The sequence below is a fragment of the Jaculus jaculus genome, chromosome 8, assembly GCF_020740685.1.
Source record: "Jaculus jaculus isolate mJacJac1 chromosome 8, mJacJac1.mat.Y.cur, whole genome shotgun sequence".
In the NCBI taxonomy this organism is placed as follows: Eukaryota; Metazoa; Chordata; class Mammalia; order Rodentia; family Dipodidae; genus Jaculus; species Jaculus jaculus.
The window spans coordinates 61235011-61256819 of record NC_059109.1 but is presented as its reverse complement, the minus strand read 5'-3'; the positions used below and the strand labels follow the sequence as shown (position 1 = coordinate 61256819).

General features: G+C 39.7%; 1 protein-coding gene across 3 annotated transcripts in view; it reads right to left on the bottom strand.

Moving 5' to 3' along the window:
• Window positions 1-21491, bottom strand: part of Fmn1 (formin 1) — a 434422-nt gene extending 412931 nt beyond the window's left edge. The window contains exons 1-3 of one of the 3 annotated variants that reach the window (XM_045156457.1): window positions 21403-21491; window positions 20868-20974; window positions 2707-2789 (exon numbers count right to left, since the gene is read on the bottom strand). The gene's annotated coding sequence lies outside the window, so the exon portion shown is untranslated. Of the gene's footprint in view, window positions 1-2706; window positions 2790-14692; window positions 14737-20867; window positions 20975-21402 lie in introns of those variants that run through there. The other 2 variants (XM_045156456.1, XM_004669715.2) reach the window with 2 other exon arrangements.
• Between the last annotated feature and the right edge of the window lie 318 nt (window positions 21492-21809).

Sequence of the window (21809 nt, the reverse complement as noted above, 5' to 3'; positions counted from 1 at the left end):
GCCTTAAAACACCAATGCAAAGCTTTCCTGGCTCAGTCATTGACTCCATCTAAACCCAGTATTCCTAGGATAGATTATCTGTAACATCCATTATTGAGCTGTAAATTTTCCATTTGTCCATTATTCAGACTCATGCTCTACTCCAAACCAAAGCCCCAGGAAACTTATCTCTATGGATCCAATTAACAAGTTCAGTTACAATTTGACTTCTGCTGGATTTAGCCCATGAGAAGCAATCATAGACTGCAGGGCAGAATGGAAGAGAGGCTTGTGTTTACTGCTGGTATGCCCTGTACTGAACACTAAAGCACCTCTTGGGGACCAGTTCCTGCTCCCTCCCCTTGATGATTCCTCCCTAAATGGCATGGAATTTTACTACTTGTGATTTTAGACATGTTAGCTTGCTTGACTCCTTCCCATCTAGATCCTCTGGTACTGGAGTATGATGCCACTTTTTTTTTTTTTCCAAATAGAAAAGATAAAAACAATGGAATATGTGCAACTGCTTTCTGGCTCTTCCCTTACTTGAGGACTTTTACTATGGTTTAAAGAACTTACATACTGTGAGAATATGAATAAGAATAATAACAAAACCACTAAAGTGAAAAGCAGAAAGATGTCCATGTATAAGATATAAAAGAACAAATTAGAGGAAGTGAAAATAGAAGAAGAAATCAAATCATGTTTATAGGAACAGAATAATCCACAAGGCAGAAGAAAACATTTCAAGTAGTTTTTACCAAAGGGTGGAGATGACAGAGATTAAGGAAATGGATTTCCAAGAAGTAGTAGTAGCATTAGGTAAGAGAGCAAAATCAATGAAGACGTACGAAGGAAAAATTCACTCTGTTTTAAAGTTATACATCAAAGATATTACTCAAGAAAGTTAGTGTGTTATGTCTACTGGTTTTTCACTGGCATAACTGAGTATCTGAAGCTAAATATTTTTTTTTTAGAAACAGAAATTTACTGATTAGTAGTTCTGGAGGCTGAGAAATTCAAGAATATAGCATGACATCCGGTGAAAACCTTCCTGCTGTCTCATCTCATGGCAGCATGTGGAAGGGCAAGGGTGTACCAGCAAGGACCTAAATGTGCTTTCATAACAAACCTAAAATAATTTTCTGCAATGCTAATATCAACTTATTTATGAAGGCAAGGCCTCATAACCTATATGCTTCCTATCAGGCCCCAACTCCAAGCACAGTTATATGAACTGCATAGATCATAATCAGACTGTAACAAGAATGGTGTAGAAATATTTGAATTCAGGTTGATAAGAAACTGATTCCAACTTCACAGACAATTAATTGATTTTGCCTCTGAGGAGTGTGTTCAGCACTAATTTAAGAAGGTTAACATAGTAGTAATGACAAGACAGACTGTAGTAGAAAGATTTGAAAAGGAATCAAGAATGAGGAGTGGGGACGTCAAATTCTAGAAGTGAATTGAGGAAGAGACAAATGAGATGAGATTCCAGGCTGGAACACAGTTATTTCAGGAGATCAACAGAATTCTGGACAAAACTGTAACAAGCAAGGGAGAAAGCTGATGGTTAAGAGAAGGGATCAGCTACATAGTAGTTAAGAAAAGGAAATACACTCACATAAATGGATAATACAGAGGTATTAAGATCTTGTCTTTGCCATATCATTTGTTTTTATTTTTAGGACATGCAAACCTAAGTATATATTTAGGTTGGCAGAAAGGAAATGCTGGGAAGGAAGTTATAAGTGAAAGATGGTGGGAAATATAGGACCAAAGATGAAGAAAGGATTCACAGGAAGGAGAAAACAGGGGTTCTAGCACTTATGGGTAGGAATCATTTGACAAGAAAAGTCTAGTTCATGCCCAGTGATGGCAGGTAAGTGAAGAAGATGGTTATGCAACAGGAAGTATTTAAACAGACAGACCTCACATCTTTATAAAGACTTCATAAAGAATATAATTTCATGACTTTCTTTACATTTCCTGTAATGTAATGGAACAGAAGCACTAAACCATCCTATACTGCAGAAGCAAAAGTTTTGCCTTTGAAACTGATTTGACTATGAAATTACCAACAATCTAAGCTAAATCTTACACTGGAAAATATCTACAAAAATAAAATGGAAGCCATGTTTCAATCAACACAAATGTTTTAGTAAGTCAGTAGCCAAAGTCACAGTAGGTTATTAAAAGGAAAAAAGGAGACCTCATTTTTATTTTATTCTTTTGGCCATTGTTATGGTGTGTCTATTCTTTTTTGTTATTTCCTCATTTTTTGGCTGTTCTGTGTTTTTTGTATGGTGTGTGAATGCATGTGTGTGCATGCATGCATTTATTCAGGAGCCATTATGCTTGTTTACCCTGAAGATCCTCTCAAAGACCTCCTGTGACTGCCATGTCAACATGAGATTTGGAGAGCCTCCATACATGACCAGTTGATGCCACTACCTGATTCATATCACCTGTGTAAGGTACAACATAGAAAAAATGCAGAATAAGAAGGTAAATAGGCCTGGAGTTTAGACTTTTATAAAAAGGTTTTGTTTGTTTTTTTTTTTAGCATAGCTGTTAATTTAAAAAGTTGGAAGTAGTATCACTTTTTTTCCTCCCGAATTGCAAAGTAAATGTGTGAAGCAGATGAGGCCACACATGAACACATACTAAACACTCTTTGCTATCAAATTAAGTAGTTTGTCTCTAAAGTGGACACATACTTACATGATAAATCAGTTTCTGGTTAGAGAAAGATTCTGTGTGGATTATGAGATCAGGATTTATCCAGGCCACCCTTCTCAAAGGGCCTGACACCATTAATAAAAAAAAAAAAAAAGTTATTTAGCTGCATAAGAGGGCTGTTTGAACCAAATAAATTTATACCATTCAAGTCTTTTCTCTAAAAGGCATGTTTTAGAAAACTAAATGTTTCAATAAAAGTCACATTTATCATGCAAATAGCATCAGCACATGTGAATTTGATTCCACTAAGTTTTTGGAATTTACTTGTTAATGGAGAGAAACATGAAGACACATTTCCCTATTCTTTTCCTTCTGTCTTAACTGCCTTCCCAGACCAAGCATCACTAATATGGTAGTAATTACAGTTAATGCTTTTTCATTTTAGAATATGTAATTAAAATGACTTAAATGTGTTTAAAATGCATGATGACTTATACAACTTGATTAATATCACCAACTGCTAGTATAAGGTGCAGCCACGCTCTGTTCAGACACAGTGTCCCAAATAGGAGAAGTGTGTTTACACTTAACATGCTCATAGAATTTATGTTTTAAATGAAAATCTGATCCTACTACTAAGGTATAAAGAGGTGAAATGTAAATTATGAGTAGATGGAATACTCATACTCTAATTTAATGTTCCTGATGGTATACTGTAGCTGTTTCATGCAAGCTGCACATGACCACAGCATATACAACACAGAGCAGCTGTGATGACCTGTGTGTGATCGGGTCTAACATTACTGGTGGAGAAAGGAGGGAGGCTCACAAGATTCAGGAAGTTCAGAAGATTCTCAGGTGGCCTCTCTCCTCCCCAAAATTCCAATAACCACTATACAAGAGGTAAACCATAGATTACATAAGGTAAACCCTTTGGTGTAGCTGCCTTTGAGTTGATCATGCTCCTGTAAGTATCCCCAATTAACTCATTGGTTCACCAGGATGGACTTGGCTATACTCCTCCCTGTGGTCTGTCAGTGTCCTTACCATCTGGGGTAAACATTTTTTTTTTTACATCTCTCCCCTCAAAAGTCACAGAAGAACAGATAGAATTCAGTCCACAGCCATTTATATACACAGATATCTGACAGGAGAATGGCAAGATGAAGAAAGGCATAGCACACATTATGGAGTGTGATTCAGATCTTCAGACATCCATGAGCCCCAGCCAGGGGCTCAGCAAAGCACAACTTGGTCTCCAAGGAATGGGACAGAAAACAAAAGAGAAGAGGACACTGGTCATATGCTTTGGCACTAAGTTGGAACTCCTACATAGTTTAGCTTAGCTCTAGCTATTACTTTCCATTCCATCAGGCTACCATCTTTATTTTATACATCATATTAAGTGAGGTGTTCATGAAGCAACGGGCACAGTTAGGCTTAAACACAAGTCACTATGACTCCACAGTCAATAGCATCTCAGTCCAGCCTGTCTGCTTATCAGAAAGGATTTTTAAATCAGAAAACAGAGGATTTCTGTTAGGTTAAAGAAAATAAGAAGGATAGAGAATTATTTATATTATATTATATTATATTATATTATATTATATTATATTATATTAATTTATCAGTGACAGAGAGAAAATTGGCAGGCCAGGGCCTCCAGACACTGCTATCAAACTCCAGATGCATATGCCATCTTGTGTGCATGGGCAACCTTGTGTGTTTGCATCACTGTGTGTCTGGCTTACATAGGACCTGGGGAGTCAAACTTGAGTCCTTAGGCTTTTAAGCCAACTTGCCTTAACTGCTAACCCATCTGTCCAGCCCAACAATGGAGGATTAAATAATGCAACTTTGAGGAGAAAGAGAATGAGATAGGGGAAGGAGGAAATAATGCAGTAAGTATGAGGACAAGCTACCTGGAGATTTCCTGATAGAAAGGAAGTACCATATATACCACTAGCCTGGGTTATCTAGTTCACTTCTTTATTAAACTGATGGAAAAAGATTCCTTGGTGAGTTTGTTATGCAAGTAGGCTGCTGGGGAGATGTTCTGAGGACTGAAGGAGGAGGAGAATGCATTTGATTATAAGACTCTGGAAGACGAATTCTAATTGTAAGAAAGGAGGATGAGAAGGGAGATAAAGATGAAGACAGGATGGGCTGGAGAGATGGCTTAGCGGTTAAGCGCTTGCCTGTGAAGCCTAAGGACCCCGGTTCGAGGCTCGGTTCCCCAGGTCCCACGTTAGCCAGATGCACAAGGGGGCGCACGCGTCTGGAGTTCGTTTGCAGAGGCTGGAAGCCCTGGCGCGCCCATTCTCTCTCTCTCCCTCTCTCTGTCCTTCTCTCTGTGTCTGTCGCTCTCAAATAAATAAAAAATAAAAATTAAAAAAAAAAAAGATGAAGACAGGAGAGAGAGAGACTGCTTTTAATCCATAAGAAATGAATGGGAAAGTTCTTTATATTCATAAGAAAGACTCTGCAAGGGCTGGAGATTGGAGACATGGCTTAGTGATTAAGGCACTTTCTTCTGAAGTCTAAGGACCCATGTTGTACTCTCCAGATCCCACGTTAGCCAGAAGCACAAAGGTGAGGCAAGCACAAGATTGCACATGCCCACTACGTGGCAAAAGCATCTGGTGCTCGAATACAGTGGCTCAGGCCCTGGTGCACCAACTCTCTCTCTCTCTGTCTCTCTCTCTCTCTCTCTCTGTCTCTCTCTCTAAAATAATAATAATAATAATAATAATAATAATAATAATAATAAAAAAGACTCTGCAAGACCATGAAATGAACAATGCTGCATCAGGCCCATGGAAAAGGGGCCATTCCTCCCCATGTAGTATCTCATTTAGTGCCTGAAGGACTCAAAAGGGCCCTCAAAGAGGCCCACTTTAACCAGAATGGAGTGATGGCAGGGACCAAACAAAGGACATTGGCCATACCAGTCAAATACTTGACCCTGAGCTACTGCCCCAGCACAGGGCACTGCATTTGGAGGGCACTAGCAGCAGAGGCAGGTCAGAGGCAGGGCAAGGTGCCTTCAAGACAAGGCTAGAGAAACATGTGACCTGGTTTGACTGCTGAGCCAGCATGAGACTCTTGGAAGTAAGTGAGAGAGGATTTAAAAGGTAAACTGAGTTCCACATAAAGGGCAAATAACTAAGTTTAAACACAACATTGTATCATTACTCTTCTGGCCTCCACAGAACCCTTATGTTTGTGGTTGCTGAGCTAAGTTTTCACAGGACGAGGAAACAAGTGACAATAGAAAGGACAGGAAAGAGAAAAAAACTCAATGATACATGGTTCCCCTACCAAAGAAAGGAAACCAGACATATGTAAACAGAATGGTTTGGGTGGTTGTGCAGGGGGACTTTCTACCTTTGTGTGTTTTAATTACATGTTGAAGATTATGTGATAGAAATTCTCTAAGGAGATTAAGTTCTCTACGGAAATTAAATTAAATTAAATCACTATTCATTTGACTCCAAAGGCCTGTATGACTTCCTTACAAGTCTTCCTTCTCAGATCTAACATTACCAGGTCCTTTAGATTTTACCTCTGTGGAAGACTACACAAGTAGAAGAATCGTCCTTCAGACCTAATTCTGCCCTAAATTAGTTTATGTATGCATTTCCCTTTAGGTATAGTACTTTTCCTCTCCTGTCCCTAGGAAAATTCATTTTCAATTATAAATCATTTATCTTTTAATTATATATGTGAGATATCACATCATCTTCAAAATTACTCTATCAATGAAGAATGACAGGCCATGAGGCCAAGTAAAGGAATTCCAGATTTGTTTAAGTAAGAAAAGCATTGATACGGTCAAAGGGTATTCCAAGCACTGAGGAAATCCTAAAGCTAAGATACCAAGCATCTTTCTAAGCTTCAGTTCTTCAGAAACAATCAGTGTCCTTAAATAATTAAACCAGTTATCACTCAGAGAGCACTTGGCATGTACTGGCTGTTCTTTGAGGGCTTTACCTGTTCCAACACAATTTTCACAAAGTAAGTCTATGAGATAGCAAGCCTAAGCTGCCTGACAGATAACGTTGCCCTATTTTGCCTGGAAGAAGCTGATGCTCATGATAAGTAGCTGATCTGTGCCCTCCCAGCTAGTAAGTGGCTAAGCTACAAGACGAATGGAAGTAGTTTGACCCAGACCATGGGCATGACTCAAATTCCTTACAGTACTGACCAGCAGCTCTCTATGTCACTCAAAAGACAGACATATTTCTTTCTTTCTCTTGAGGCAAGGCCAACAGACGGGCCATTTTTATGTGGTGTGAGTGTGTGTGTGTGTGTGTGTGTGTGTGTGTGTGTGTGTGTGTGTGACAGAGAGAGAGAGAGAGAGAGAGAGAGAGAGAGAGAGAGAATTGGCATGCCAGGACCTTTAGTCATTGCAATCGAACTCCAGATGTATACACCCCTTTGTGTGCATGTGCAACTTTGTGTGCTTGTGTCCCTTTGTGAATCTGGCTTACATGGGACCTGGACATGAGTCCTCAGGCTTTGCAGGCAAGCACCTAACCGCTAAGCTATCTCTCCAGCCCCAGGCCCATTCCTTTGACAACTCTTTGACTTTAAGTCATAGAATATGGAATGTTCACTATGTTGACTAGTCCAGGATTGAAGGTTCTTAACCAGAGACAGACTTCCTCCACACTGCAGATGGAGGAAAAAGCAATGAACTTGGAGTCAGACACCCTGGACTCAGGTCTGGTTTGGTTAATTCTCTTTTTTTTTTTGTAATTTGCATACTTTTTATGTTTATTACTTGTTCTGTTCCACAATATGAGCTCTATGAGAGCAGATTTCTTTTTTTTTTTCCCTTTTAAACTTGTATTTTATTTTTATTTTATTTTTTGTTTGGTTAATTCTTACAGAGTCCTCTTCTGCAAGTTGTTCAACCTCTCTTCACCAATCTTCTTATCTGTGAAGTAGTATTTTACTCTCCCTACTTACAGTGTAGCTCTATAATCCACCCAACAGAGAAATGGAGCCCATTCGTGGAAATTTCACAGTGCACATGGGATAAACATCCAGACTCCTGGAGTCCCAAAAGACACACAGAATAGCTAAGAGGTACAACTGGGGAAGGGAAATGAAGTAAGAGATTTTGAAGTAGAGGAAAAGCCAAACCTTCATCAGCAATAAGAAGAAGAAGGAAAGCAATTACAGTATTGAAAATAATTAATGGCAGTGAAAGTAGAATTAACATGGGTTAAAAATTAAAAATAATCATTGTAAGCTTCAGTGAATCTCCAGCCACAGTAATCACTCCACCAAGCACTTCTAAGACTTCTTCCTCTCCTTTGGTCCAAACACTTAATTTGGCATTTAACCTCTACCATATGAAGAGCTATCTTTAATCTGTCCCACCTGGCTCATGTACAAAGGCAAAAACTTCAACATAACAGCTGTTTACATCTCTATTCCTTGCCCTGGGCATCAACCATCTACTTAACCATCTATTAGGCTCGATCCTAAGTATTTCCATAGACTCAGATATGGTCAGACGCCCTCATGCTTCATTCCTCAGTCTCAGTGGTTGACTTTCCCTACCTCCACTTATAAGCACTGCTTCAGGACCTACACTACACTGTCAGACATCAGCTCTTCCACTCAGTGAGACAGCTCTGCAATCTCCATGTGTCTGTTTCTCTTTCCTGCAATATGATTAATGATACTTGATAACACCCACTGATAAGCATAATACCTGGCACATAGTAGGTTATACAAGGGATCGTTATTACTGTGTTTTGCAGATCCTCATTATCAAGGCATAGAATCCCAATGGACTCTGCTTCCTATTCCCAATGAACTTGTCACAGTATGCTTATTTATTCTACTTGATCAAAACTTCCATAAGGAGAGGGACTGTTATCATTACATATATATTTGAAGTATTCAGTAAATAATGAGTTGGCATACTATTAGAAGATATAAATCCAACTATGGTCTCTGAAAAATTCCAGCTTATTATTATGTGTGGCCCACATTTATGATTAATGATAATGTTAGCTTGAGCTTTGCTTCCTAAAACCAGAATTAAAATACACACAAACACATTATCAGATAAAAAGGGCTTTCGTCCATCAGAATATGATTAGGAAGAGAAATACATATGTAATACAAAACATTGGGTTGGAAAACAAAGGCTAGGTTGACATATTTCTACTAAAAATCAAGTCAAATGTCAGCGAGGAGAGTGAAAAGGGAAGAACAAACATAAACATGTTTTAAATGTTCACTGATGCTGAGAGGGGAAAATAGATATATGAAGAATTAGCATATTCCTGCAAGAAAACTAAAGACATGATTAAGGATTCATCATAAACTGAACATACATACATATATATATATATATATATATATATACATATATATATATGTATGTATATATATACATATATATATATGTATATATGAAATATATATATATTTCTGCTCTTGCCTTTGCTTAAACTGCCTCAGAATCAATCCTTTACTCAGTCTCTGGCTACCAGCAGGTCCCCCTCAAGCAACCCATCATTAGAAAGGCTTCCACAGTCACTTGACATAAAGCAGTGCCCACAGCCAGCCTCTTTCTGGAGTCCTCTTACCCCGGTGTATCTGTCTCCACAGAATTTGTTGTCTGCCACATTATATATTTACAGGCTACTCTCCCAAAATGGTTTCATCATGAAAAGAAGTTTTGCTAGCTAGTGTGCCCTGTGTTACAGGTTAGCTAGAAAACTGTGAATACTCAGTAAAACTCTATCCATTGAGGGAACCTATTTATCAATACAAATATTAGTAAGTATGAAAAGCATTTAAAATAGTTTCTGGCTCACATGGAACCCAGTGACAGCGGCATTCCTCCCTCAGTTCTTTCTGATTGTCTTGGGTGACTAGAAAAAAAAATCAAGGTCTCTGAAATCCAGATGTGGAAACATTTATTCTATTTAGGAGTCTACAGGGAACTATGAATGCGTCCTGTGGTTCATTTGTTCACAGAGTAAGCTTTTGTGGAATGGGGGCCTTCATAGCAACATGAGGGAAGCTGAGGCAGAAACCAAGAAACTGGGGATGGAGACTGCATAGAAGCTGAGAGACAGAGAATGGTTTGAGCAGAAGTTCCTGGCAGCAATTTGGCCCACCTTCTTACCTACTGAAATCAATCTCCATTTGTGCAGGATCTAAGCAATGAAGTGTCAAAACTATGATGCCCCAGGCCTATGCAGAAAACTAAGTAATAAAGGCTTACCTGAAGCAGTTTTATGCATGACAGGTGTATGGACTACTAGGTTCTCGTGCTGCTTGTGTATAGTTAGAGACCAATGTGAAGGGCTGTCAGACACTGGGAATCAGGACTCTTTCTTCCCAAGTGAGTCTCAGGAACAGAAGATTGTGTATTTCCCATGAGGCAGCTATAGCAGTCACCTGCACACTGCACAGCACCAGCTGAGTCATGGTGCTGGTTTTCCTGAGTGACGAGCTTCCAGTGTGCAGATCTGCCAGTGCTGACACCAACCAAGTCCCAGGCAAAGCAGAACCAGTGGGTGCCTTCCCACTGCAGTACCTCTACTGCTCATTGTTCCCCTGAAACTAGAGCATAGACACACTGGCCATGCCACTGCCTCAGCCAGTCCCATTCCATTACATCCTCTCTGTGGTTCTATGGCTCTTAAGACTCATTTCAGCCCTTGACTCATCCTGAAAGGCCCTCTGTGGGTGGCCGTAACTAACTGTCCAACTACATTGAGAACCACACTCCAGGTATAGCTGCCAGTTGGTGGATCACATGCAGGCCCCACACTTCTGCCCTATTCCTCTTTCGCATAGCTTTGCTCAAAAACAGTTTTCACATGTTCCACATTTTAAGATCAGAGCTCTAGTGCTGATGCTTTTTCAGAGATTCAGAGGTGTGTCCTCTTCTAAGCCATTTTAGAATTGGTACCCATCTTCTCCACATCATCTGCACACACTGAACACTCTCTGCCGCTTTCTGTCTGATGGCTTTGTTCTGTTCATGTGCACACTATCCCCTGCACACAGACTGATACTAGGGGAGATTACAGTGACAGACAGAAGCAGCCAAGTCAGATAAATTTTGGCGCCTATGACATAAGAGTATGAATTCTAAGTCCAATGGGAAACTTTAGGAGAGTTTTAAGCTAGGAGACACAATGGCTGCTGTTTTATGGGATACTGACTAAAAGGACAGGTAAAGGAGGCACAGAAAAATCAGTCGGGAAGTCAGTAACAAGACTGTTTTTCTAAAAGGAAGTGCAACTGAACACTGAAAGTGGCTTTATGTAGTATAGCAGTGAGTCTTCAAGTTCACATAAGCTGCTAAGTAGCAGCTCATCTGAAAAGACCCTCTAAAGTCTGCTCATTTAAGTCGCTTCTAAGAAAAGGGATGAAATGTTATTCTTCTGATATATGAAACATGGCTAAGCAAACACCACATAGATAATTCAGTTTGACTGTCATATGAACATTTCCTGCACAGAAGGTATAAGGGAGTGGGGCAATGTAAAAGAAAAGTTCAGAAATACTGTTCTATTTTACACAGGCTGTAATCTTCTTAGGCCCAGCCATCCACTGCACTTATACTGGCCTGGGATGGCCCCTGGCATCCTGGACAAATAGCCCTAAAACTGCCCCTGTCACCTCACATTTCCTTGGAGCTGCACAGACACTGACTCATTCTCCTTCTCAATGGGAAGATGGTCCAGTAAGATAAGATGCTCTATTTGCAAGTCAGCGTCTCTGAACACAGATGCTCCTGTTCACAGACTCTCTAGAAGTACAAGGAAAGGAAGGAAGTGTCAGGAGATTCATAGGTTAATGCAGATGACATGCATCTCAGCAGAACCTCTAGCTCCGTGTTTCACGTTTCTCTTCCTACCAAGATTCTATCTGCCAATCACCTGATGAATTCTTATGCTTTTAACAGAATACAAACAAAAAACTGTCCCATCCCCTAAAAATCCTAGGTAGAAGGTATTCCTTTCTTTAAACACCCAGTCACTTTATACAAATAAAATGAATTCTATTTCTTGAGCACTTTGTTGAAAACATTATGACAAGATTTCATCTGAATTCTTTTATTTAACCCTGTTACTGTTAACCCCTATTTAACAGATGTAAAACTGATGCTTCAAGGAGTGAAGTAGCTTAATTAATATCAGACAACTAGTAAATGGTAAAATGAGGATTTCTCATCAAGCAGCCTTCTAAGCTTGAGGCTGTATATACATAGTTACATTGCTCACTCCACTGGGTTCTACTAAGTAGTTGTTTTGCCTCTTTCCTAATTACTCCCAACATAGATGACCGATGTCTGACACAATGAAAGCAGTATGAGAATTAAAATCAAGCCCTTCTGTACAATGCTGGGGTATCACTTGCAGAGGATTAGCCTCTTCATTGGTAAAACAAAGAAAATAAATGCCTACTTAACAAGTCTACTCTCAAGACAAAATTATGTAGATATAAGTTTTAATTATTAGTAGTATATAGCACATAAAGGCATACTCAATTAAATACATATTAAATGAGGGACTATAGAATGTCAAGCCTGGGGATGGGAAAATAGTGATAAGACAACTCCCCTGTAGCTGACACACTAGGAATTTAGTACATTCTGGCTACTCTCTCCTTACTCCTTGAAGACAGGTAGTGTGTGGATCAGTAATCAAGTTCTATAGTACAGAAATTTCTAGTATCAACATGAAATGACACTTTAGAAGACATACAGGAATGGCTTATATAATTTCAGAAACCCAAAATAATGGTGACTGAGTGATTATGTTGGGGTGGTGGGTTGCCATTTATCAGCCAGGTAAAATACCTGGAAATAAAGTACAAAGATGATATTCCCAGAGGTTGGATTTGTGAATGCCATTTAAGCTGACATCAGCAATAAACAGCTTTCACGATTCTATCTACAAAACGGATTGCTGTGATCTGAATGATGGAGAGATAAAAATGTATCTACTAACACCCAAAAGGTGAGGAGATAAAGAAGTTTTCAAAGTGTTTTTTTTTTTTTTTCAGAAATGATAACCACTTGGTTCTGTGTGAGGAAAGTAATTAAAAGTACAGAAATATAATGACAGTAATTTATTTTTACTCAAAACGTGTGATATTTTATTTAAGCCAGAGTTGGTTTTAAGAAATAAGATATTTGATGAAATGAAGTAGATTTAAACTTTGATCATTCTTTTAGTTTCAATTCATTTTATCTGAATTGCTTGAAATTACATACATATTTGGTTTTTCAAGGTAGGGTCTCACTCTAGCTCAAGCTGATCTGGAATTCACTATGTGGCCTCAGAATGGCCTCAAACTGTGGCGATCCTCCTACCTTTGTCTCCCAAGTGCTAAGATTAAAGGCATATGTCAATGTGTCACCATGCCTGGTGATTTATATATATCTTATATAAGCAAGTCCACATATTTGTACACAGATGAATAGGTATCCAAAATCATGTTCACCAAAGATTATCAAAGGGAATTGTAATATTTTAAATGACTTTTTAAAATTACACTCTTTTTTGCCTTTCTTGAATTCTAGGTAATAATACACACCACTTTTAGAAAGAATGTCTCCCTTAATTTGACAGAAAGAACAATATGATAAGATATAGTCATTTCTCCTTGTGAGATTATAGATCAATAGTATTTTATTCATTATATACTTTCTTTCAAACATTTTCTCCTGAGAAGGTTTGATGTCTATGTTGTTCATGACAATGTTTCTTTACATATAATTTAGAGATTCAAAACGATTTTGTGAAAAAAGATTTTGTGTTTTATGTATTTGTGAATGGCGACTTTAAAATTAATTTGACAATCCAAATTACAAGGCAGAAAACATTGGGGTTTTCTTTCACGTATCTTAAAAATGCAATCTACTTAAACAAACAATCATGAATGGTTATATGCATACTTAACTTTTAAGGTTTTTACATGGAGACAGAGATTATAAAAAGCTTCATTGTGTCAAACTATGTCTGATGGAGTCTTTAAATTCAGATTTTCAAAGCAAGTGGCTTTCTTTATTTAGGAAATGATTCTGGTTACCATCTGTATCTGTCCTAAGTGACAAACTGGAGCAATGTAGCCCTTACCACTAGTTAAGATGAACAATCTAAGCCACACAGGTAGTTAAGACGAATAATCTAAACCATACAGCTAGTTAAGACAATCAATCTAAAACATACAGCTGGGTGAACTGGATTAGCTTCTTTCTGATAAGTTAAGAGAAGTAGATCAAATATTATAGGATTTGTTCAGGCTTTGCAAATGATGCTGTAACAAGTTTTCTTTCTAATACCATCTACAACATTTTTTAAAATTTATTTTTATTTATTTATTTGAGAGAAAGAGAGAGAGAGATAATTGGTATACCAGGGCCTTGAGCCACTGCAAACAAACTCCAGATGCATGTGCATCTGGTTTACATTAGTACTGGGGATTCGAATCTGGGTCCATAGGCTTCTCAGGATGCACCTTAACCATTGAGCCATTCTCCAGCCCCAATCTACAACATTTTTAAAAAGTATCTACTTGGGAAACATTTGAGAAAAATTTGATGTTCTGATATACTTGAATAATTCAAGGAACCTACTCAGTCTCAGTTAGAAATACACTATTCCATGAGTGTCTTAGTAATATTACTAATGGCATTTTAAATTTTCAGTCAATAGCTAGGTAATGAGAAACTTTAATGGTTTATTTGCAAGGAGAGAAGGATGGAGGTAAGGAGAGAAGGGGAGGGGCAAGCTAGCTCCCTTTCCTGATGCCATGGCACAGTGTCAGTTCCCAGAAGCTTTGACACAAGTCTGGAGAATGATGTAAGCTTAAGAATGGTAGAAGCCAAGTTTTTTACAAAAACTTCACAGAAAGAATTGACATAAGAGTGATTATGGTTTGCAAAAAAAAAAAAAAGTGCTGGGGAGATGGCACAGCGATAAGGTGCTTGTCTGCAGAGTCTAATGCCCAAGTTCAATTCCCCAGTGCTCACATAGAGCTAGATGCAGAAAGTGACACATGCATCTGGAGTTCATTTGCAGTGGATAGAGGACCTGGTGCTTCCATATTCTCCCTTGCCCCTCCTCAGTTTGTCTCTCTCTGCTTGCAAATAAATATTAAAAAAAAATAGATGATCATCAATTTACAATATGTTCATATACTAAAGTTCTCAACAACAATAACAAAAGATTAGGTTCCATTTCATAGAAGGATCCTCTTATCTGTGTGGCTTTAATGGAAAAGACAGGAGCAAAAATGTAAATTTACTAGTACTGCTTCCTCTCTGAAGTTTTAACTCCAACCTTTTCCAGCAATCGGATTGGTATATCACACACCGACTACAACACTGAGCACCCTTCTATTTTAAAATGTACTTAACATGTTTTTCAAATACTTTTTCAAGTTCATGCCTTTTGTTTTCCTCATGCTATTCTCTAGGCCCTGTCATTCCCCTCCATGTGCAATTGTGGGCACATGCCTCTCGTCTTAGATGTGCTCAGCTGAAGCTTCTAACATTGTAGTCCAAAAATCTCTCCACTTTGTTATTTGTCCAAGTTGTGAGTTTTTCTTCTTAATAAATTCTGTTTCTGTTAAATTCTTGAATGTAGTCATTAAGTGCTATAAATTAGTAACTTTAGGTATGGATTGACATAAAATGACAAAAGGAAAGAGAAACAGAAAGCCCCCATAACTGACTTTAGGAGTTGTGGGTCCTCTGCCTTTTTCATGTTTTGGAGTCAGCAGGGTACAAATTCCTGAAAGGAAGCTGAGTGACGAATGAACAGTGTTCAGAGAGTCAGGTGACCTGCATCTAATCTTGGCTGTGCTACTGACCAGGAGTGACCATGGGCAAGTCCTTTTTCAGGTAATCTGTTCTCCACAGTACAATGCAAAAAAGAAATGTTACCTACCTAAAGAATAATTTTGGTATATGAATTAGGAGGTAAGGTATAAAATACTTGGTGATGAAGAAAATATTACACTTTTTGAAAAAACATCAACTTGCCACAGTTATTCTTAAAGAGACTATGGCTTTTTAGAGTTATAGTTCTTCAATAACCTCAAAAATTCGAATTAACTTTTGTTTTCAGAGCATTAGGACTAGCCTAAGGCAAACCAGAAAATGACCTTAACACAAGGTCAGTACCACCTAAAGAGCATGGTACATTCTAATGAGATTTACTTGGTGGCTGAATGGGTAGAAAAGACAGAATTCTAAAGACCAGCTTGTCTTGGTCTCCTATGTTAAAAGGTGGAGGATGCTATAAAAGAAAGGAGAAACAGGGTGATGAGGACACCGCCAAACAAGGACAGGACTGATGCCAATTCTGCAAATGAATTCCACTTTCTGCAGATCTGTGAGCTTTAAAAAAAAATTCTGTGCAAAGCTTTCCAAATATGAGCTAGGTTTAGAAAATTTTCTAAAGTGGCTGCCTTCACCTAAAAAGAGAACAGATGACCATTTTAATGCCTTAAAAAAGCAGCTCTTGCTTTTTACTAGATCCATGCCCAGAACACAGCACTATGTATTTATGGTTTATCCTGCTTTCAAATTAAAAATAAATGAAAGTGGGAGTGTCCTCAGTGGTGGCTTACTAGAACATAGGAAGCACAGCAGTTAAACAAAACACTCCCCAGATTCCACTTAGAACTGTACCCTTGAGAAATGCATTAACCTCTCCTAGTCCCAATTTCCTCTTCTATATGTAAGAGGTTCAGTGCCATTAACTTCGGCATGAGAGAAACCAGCAGAGCAGGTAACGTGGGCAAGGAGTCTAAATCCTCAGTATTAAGCCCAGAATGGACACAGAGGGATGGAATATATAATCTCTTACACTAGCTTTGGATGATTTTGTTTAGAATAGAAAAGTCATGTTACATGGACAGTATGATGCAATGTTGAGAAGTCAGTTTTCTTACTATCCAAGGGCTAAGCCCTTAAAGATGGCATCAGTCAGTGAAGAGATCAAAGTACTAGTGTGCTATTGTATATCCTACTCTATAATTCTTATACCCAAATGGTTCTGTAGGTAGGTTACAAGATAGTTTCCTCAGATAGGGAAATTTTATTTACTACCTTTTATTTACCAGGTACTAAATATACTTAAATATCACAATATTTGCCCAAGATTTAATTATCACAAAGAAAGATCATTAAAGATTCTTGTAGAAATTATCCCAAAATACTCTCCCCTTCCTAGCACAGTAATTCTATAGTATAAAAGAAAATCTCTGCTTTTTAGTACTTAAAGAAACTCTAGAAATACTCTTGGGACTCCATGGAAGCTCTCCAGGACAGTGCCACAGCCATCTATGTTCTGCTCAGGAGGGTTTCTTCTCACCCATTCATCCAGACAATTTTATCTGAATTTCATTTGTGCAAGTGTGAGGATTTAGGAAACCAAATGTACTCTAGTGCGTGGATCATTGTACAGGGCTTTTCCTAATAACTAGACTGGCTCTCATTCTCCCTAATGTATCTATATTTCTCCTTCCATGTGCCCATGTTTCACAAAGGACCTCATAGGGGATGGCATCAACCCTGGGTGACAGAGAGTGTATACCTATGTGGGTCAAAACCATATACCTATCACTAATGGCTTGTTTAATAACAGCACCGTCTTGACTGAAGGACTGTGAATGTACTAATGTTGAAGTCATTCATGCTGTCTGTGTTTCTTTCACAGAAATAAGTCCTAGGGCACTCTTACCAGGGAAGTGACCCTAGAAACAGCTACATAATGCTATTTCCTGTCCTGCTTTTATCTGTCCTCCCCAGTCAGCCTTCTGGCTGTGTCTGTTGTTTTGCAGTTAATGTCCATTCCCTTATTGCCAATGCAGATCCTAAACAGTCCTGCCTACCTGCAAAATACTTCCCTCATAGTATGCTCCTTGAAAGACCAAAGTAAAAAATGTTCTATTAGAAAGATATCAATATTCAATGATGATCTATGACACTTTAAAACACAAAACAGTCAGTGTCCAGTCTTGATTATGGCAAGGAAATAAAAGAAGACCTGGTTTACAGGAAAAAAAAAAATGACTTGGCTAGATGCTTGCTTTCTACAAAAGAGAATTTTAGAAATTTTTGTTTGGCTCAGGAATGTGGTAAGGTAAAAATGTGCAAAGAATAACAATGGTCTCCTCACCTTCAGAACAGGCAGTAAGGCAGTGCAGTACAGAAGTACAGAGAATTGCTGGATTGATTACTCTGGTGAAAAGACTTGAAAATTGGAAATTAAGAAGGCACAGTCCATGTCCTAGACCCTTATTTTCTACTTGGACAACGTCAGGAGGATGGTGGCCTACACTATGTCCTTATAGTATACCGTTACAGTAGTTATTATTTTGTAAGACATATAGATGCCTACTTCATCAGCACTTCAGCACAGACCCCAAACACAGGGGTGATTCAATTTCTTCACAAGGCCAGCCTGTTATGCAAGCTCACATTTGCTACCTAAGAATACAATTACTATGGTTTAGCATCTCTGCAAGATCAAGCAGATCAGATTAATGGCTATAACTTTGTCAGCATACAGGCTGGGACCTGCTGAGAATTAAGCTGATTTTTAAGACAGAGACTATGTACCTTTAAAAATAATGGCTTCTGTTAAAGCTAAACCCCATCAAAGGATTATGAATAATCTCCATACCATGATCAAATACCAGGAGTGGAATCACTGCACATCATTAAACATCCTGGTGAATTTTCGCACTTACACAAATAAAGTTTTAATCAAAAACATTAAAGGCAGCATCATCTAAAACACACCACAGCCTGAGATGATATACACAAACCCAAAGTTTTAACATAAAACCACACAGTGAAGCATGGCGTATGAGATAAGGGACAAGTGTTTCTCACTCCTCCATCAGAAATGTTTATCATGACTACATCAAGTTCCAGATTGGTCCCACTTTCCTTCCTTTGGAGACAGCTTTACCAATTTTGTATTTGAATAGTGCAGAAGACCAGGCTATGGAATTCACTCTGAGCTGATCCTAGGTCCTACAGAACCACAATCCCTTTCCAAAGCATTTAAACTAGACAGGTTACACTTGTAATCAAGGCCTCATTAGGTACAGTTCTTCTTTGGGTCTTTTCACTTAGGAACTGGAGAAGGGAGCTGTCTGTAGGTTACGGAGCTCAAAGAATGTGAGTCTAGAAGGTACTGAAGGAACAGAGTCTGTAGCATAAAAGAGTAATGTCAATATGGGAGAGAAAGAACCTAGAGAACCAATAGAGATACCCAAATACAAGGACAGAAAACAAACTGATGACTTCCGAAGCCTCTAAGAAGTGAAGACCCATATAACAGTATACTGATTCAGTCTGGTTGGGATCAGCTAAGTGAGGGCCAATTCTTTCTCCCTCCCTCCCTCCTTCCCTCCTTTCCTCCCTCTCCCTCCCTCCCTCCCTCCCTCCCTCTCTCTCTCTCACTCTCTCTCTCTCCCCCCTTAGGATCATTTCTGCTGGATTTCTGTCCTACACAATGGAAAAGGTGTTAATGTAACAGATAATAAGTATCATCCCAAAGTGAATTGTGTTAACCTTCCTTTCTTTCAAAATGAGAGAAATGTACTGCACCGACATTCTGTGATTGTTTTCTAGTTTCTACACCAATAAGGAGAAAGGATTACTCTTAGAGAAGAATAGTGCTGTAAAACACCAGTTATTCCAAGCTGGCAAGTTACAGTTGCTTCAATTCCCACAGACATCTGAAGATGAGCACTTTGGCTTAACCTGGGCAGAAGCCAATGAATGTATTCACTAATGATTCTGCCAAAAAGCAGTTTATCAAGTTAGTGTCATGAACAGCCAGAAAGAAAGGAAAGTCTAGGACATGCCCAGAGCCCAGAGGTCTTCACCAAAGCTGCCTCTTTACTGCATCAGTATTTGCACAGGCTGGAGAAACATGGCTGATCCAACACAGAGGGCTCCACTCACTAGTTTCCTTCTAAGACATAGTCCTATTAGCAACCTGAAGATGGCTGTCTCTCTTTAGCATGAGATTTACAAAGGCTAGAGAAAGACAATAAGAAAGAACACATGCTTTTAGGACCTTTGTGATTCTTGTTTGCTAGTATTATTAACAGTGGTTAAATTTAATTTCCCATTAACTAGGGGCCAGGAATTCCTACACACCTTCTTATTTTATTTCATTTCCTTCTGCAACACCCTTATGAGGTAATATTATTCCCTTCTTACAGATGAGGAACTAAAGTTCAAGAGGGAGATTTAAAATAAAAACCACTCACCTAATAGGATTTGAACCTATGTTAACACGTTTTTGAGATTGACCATTATGATATATCACTTGTCAACTATTAGCCACTGTTTCCCTCTAGTGAGGCTACTACTTACTGCAGTAAATTTAGAGACATGTCATTTGCTGGTCCTGCAGTTAGACTACAATACCCTAGAGAGAAAGGGAAATTATTGTTTAGGTATCTGTGGTCAAAGAGACTGGGACTTTTAGAATACTTTAAAAGCAATGATTCCACAATGATACTTAATCTGATATGCAGGTCACAAGTGTAATGTTTTCCCCCAAAAGAGAACCAATAATCTGAGATCCAATAGATCTTTCAGCAAGCCCTGGGCACAGTTGAGTGATGGCCATTCATTCTCAGTGGTGTACCCCTAAGATGCTTCCATGTGCAGACAATAGAAGATAATTTTCTCTAAGGAATCTGGATCCCCTAAGGTGACATAGCATGTGGTGACACACACTCCATATGCAAACATGTATATTAAACACGCCTTAGTAGACCTGAACCTACTGCGGAAGATGCTCTGCTGTTTGACTTGGTCCTCTTAAAGGCTGAAGCCTGGACATTCGCCTCTCTGTGGCTGAAGCATTCCTCACTGTGCCACAGGCCACATATTCTGCATTCAGTCTATCAGGACTGTGACAGTGCCAACATAAACTCTAGAAGTCAGCAACCCAAAATGTGGATCAAAACAAAAAGGTGTTCTTTGGCAATCTCCCTTACAAATGAGGATAAGAACCACCGCCCCCACCCCCCGCGTCCCCCTTCCACACACCACTCTCCTCCCAGTTTGCCCTAGAGTTAAAAGAGGGTTTGGTTATGTCTCAGGGACAAGGACGTTGCCTGCTTGGCGGGGGCGGGGACAGGGGCTCCCAGCTCCCAGCACTTACATGCTTGCCTTTACAGAACTTGAGAATTCTGAAGGAAGAAGAGAGATGCTGTTGATGGTGGCGATGATGACAAAGACGAAAGGAGAAACAGTGATGGTGAATGTCACCTATAAAAACAGGCCCAGAGCAGCAACAGTTATCCCTGTGGTTATGGCCAGGATACTCATGAAGCAGCTTTTATTCTCAATCCAACTTCACTGCGGTGCTTCCCCTCCAAGCTAAACACATCTAAGCTTCAAAATACAGCTCTGTGTCCTTCCCTCTCCGGCCCTCCAAACTCCCCAGTTTTCCTGTGCCAGGCTTTGACAGGGCCTGAGAGTTAACGTGAGGAGTTCTGTGAGAAGCGTGGTCCAGGTGACCCGAAGGCCACCAACGCACTTCGGAGCAGCCTGGCTGCGGCTGAAGGAGCCCACGCAGAAGGGGAAGGAGACAAGGTAGCGGAGCCAACTGATATGACCAGAACCCCGAAGCCAACCGATGGGGAGGTGGGGGTAGGGCAGACCAGACCTGCAGCAGGAAAGCAGGCTCTCTTTACCTGACCGGGGGTGCAGCGGTGGCGGCTGCCGCGAGGATGCTGCTGTGCGGGTCCACCGCCAGAGCCAAGCGGCCGCGGCGCCTTGCACAGCCGAGGCCCCGCCCCCAGCCGCAGGACCCGCCCCCTAGCACGCGCAGGCCTGACGGACTGTTTGGGGGTGGAGAGCAGTCGTGTGATTGGCAGCAGCACTGACCAATGGGAACTCTCAGCGGCTTCCAGAACCAGTGGCTGGAAAGGCGGGCAAAAAGCGACCGCGCCAAATTACCTGCCCAGATTACTTACCTGGGCCTAACCAGAGCATAGAGCGGTCACTGAGTGGCCCTGGGGTCAGGCTGCTGGGTTGGACTTGGTGGTCCTTAGGTGTCCTTAGGGGACCACAGCCAGGGCAAGAAGCTGTAGACGGTGAC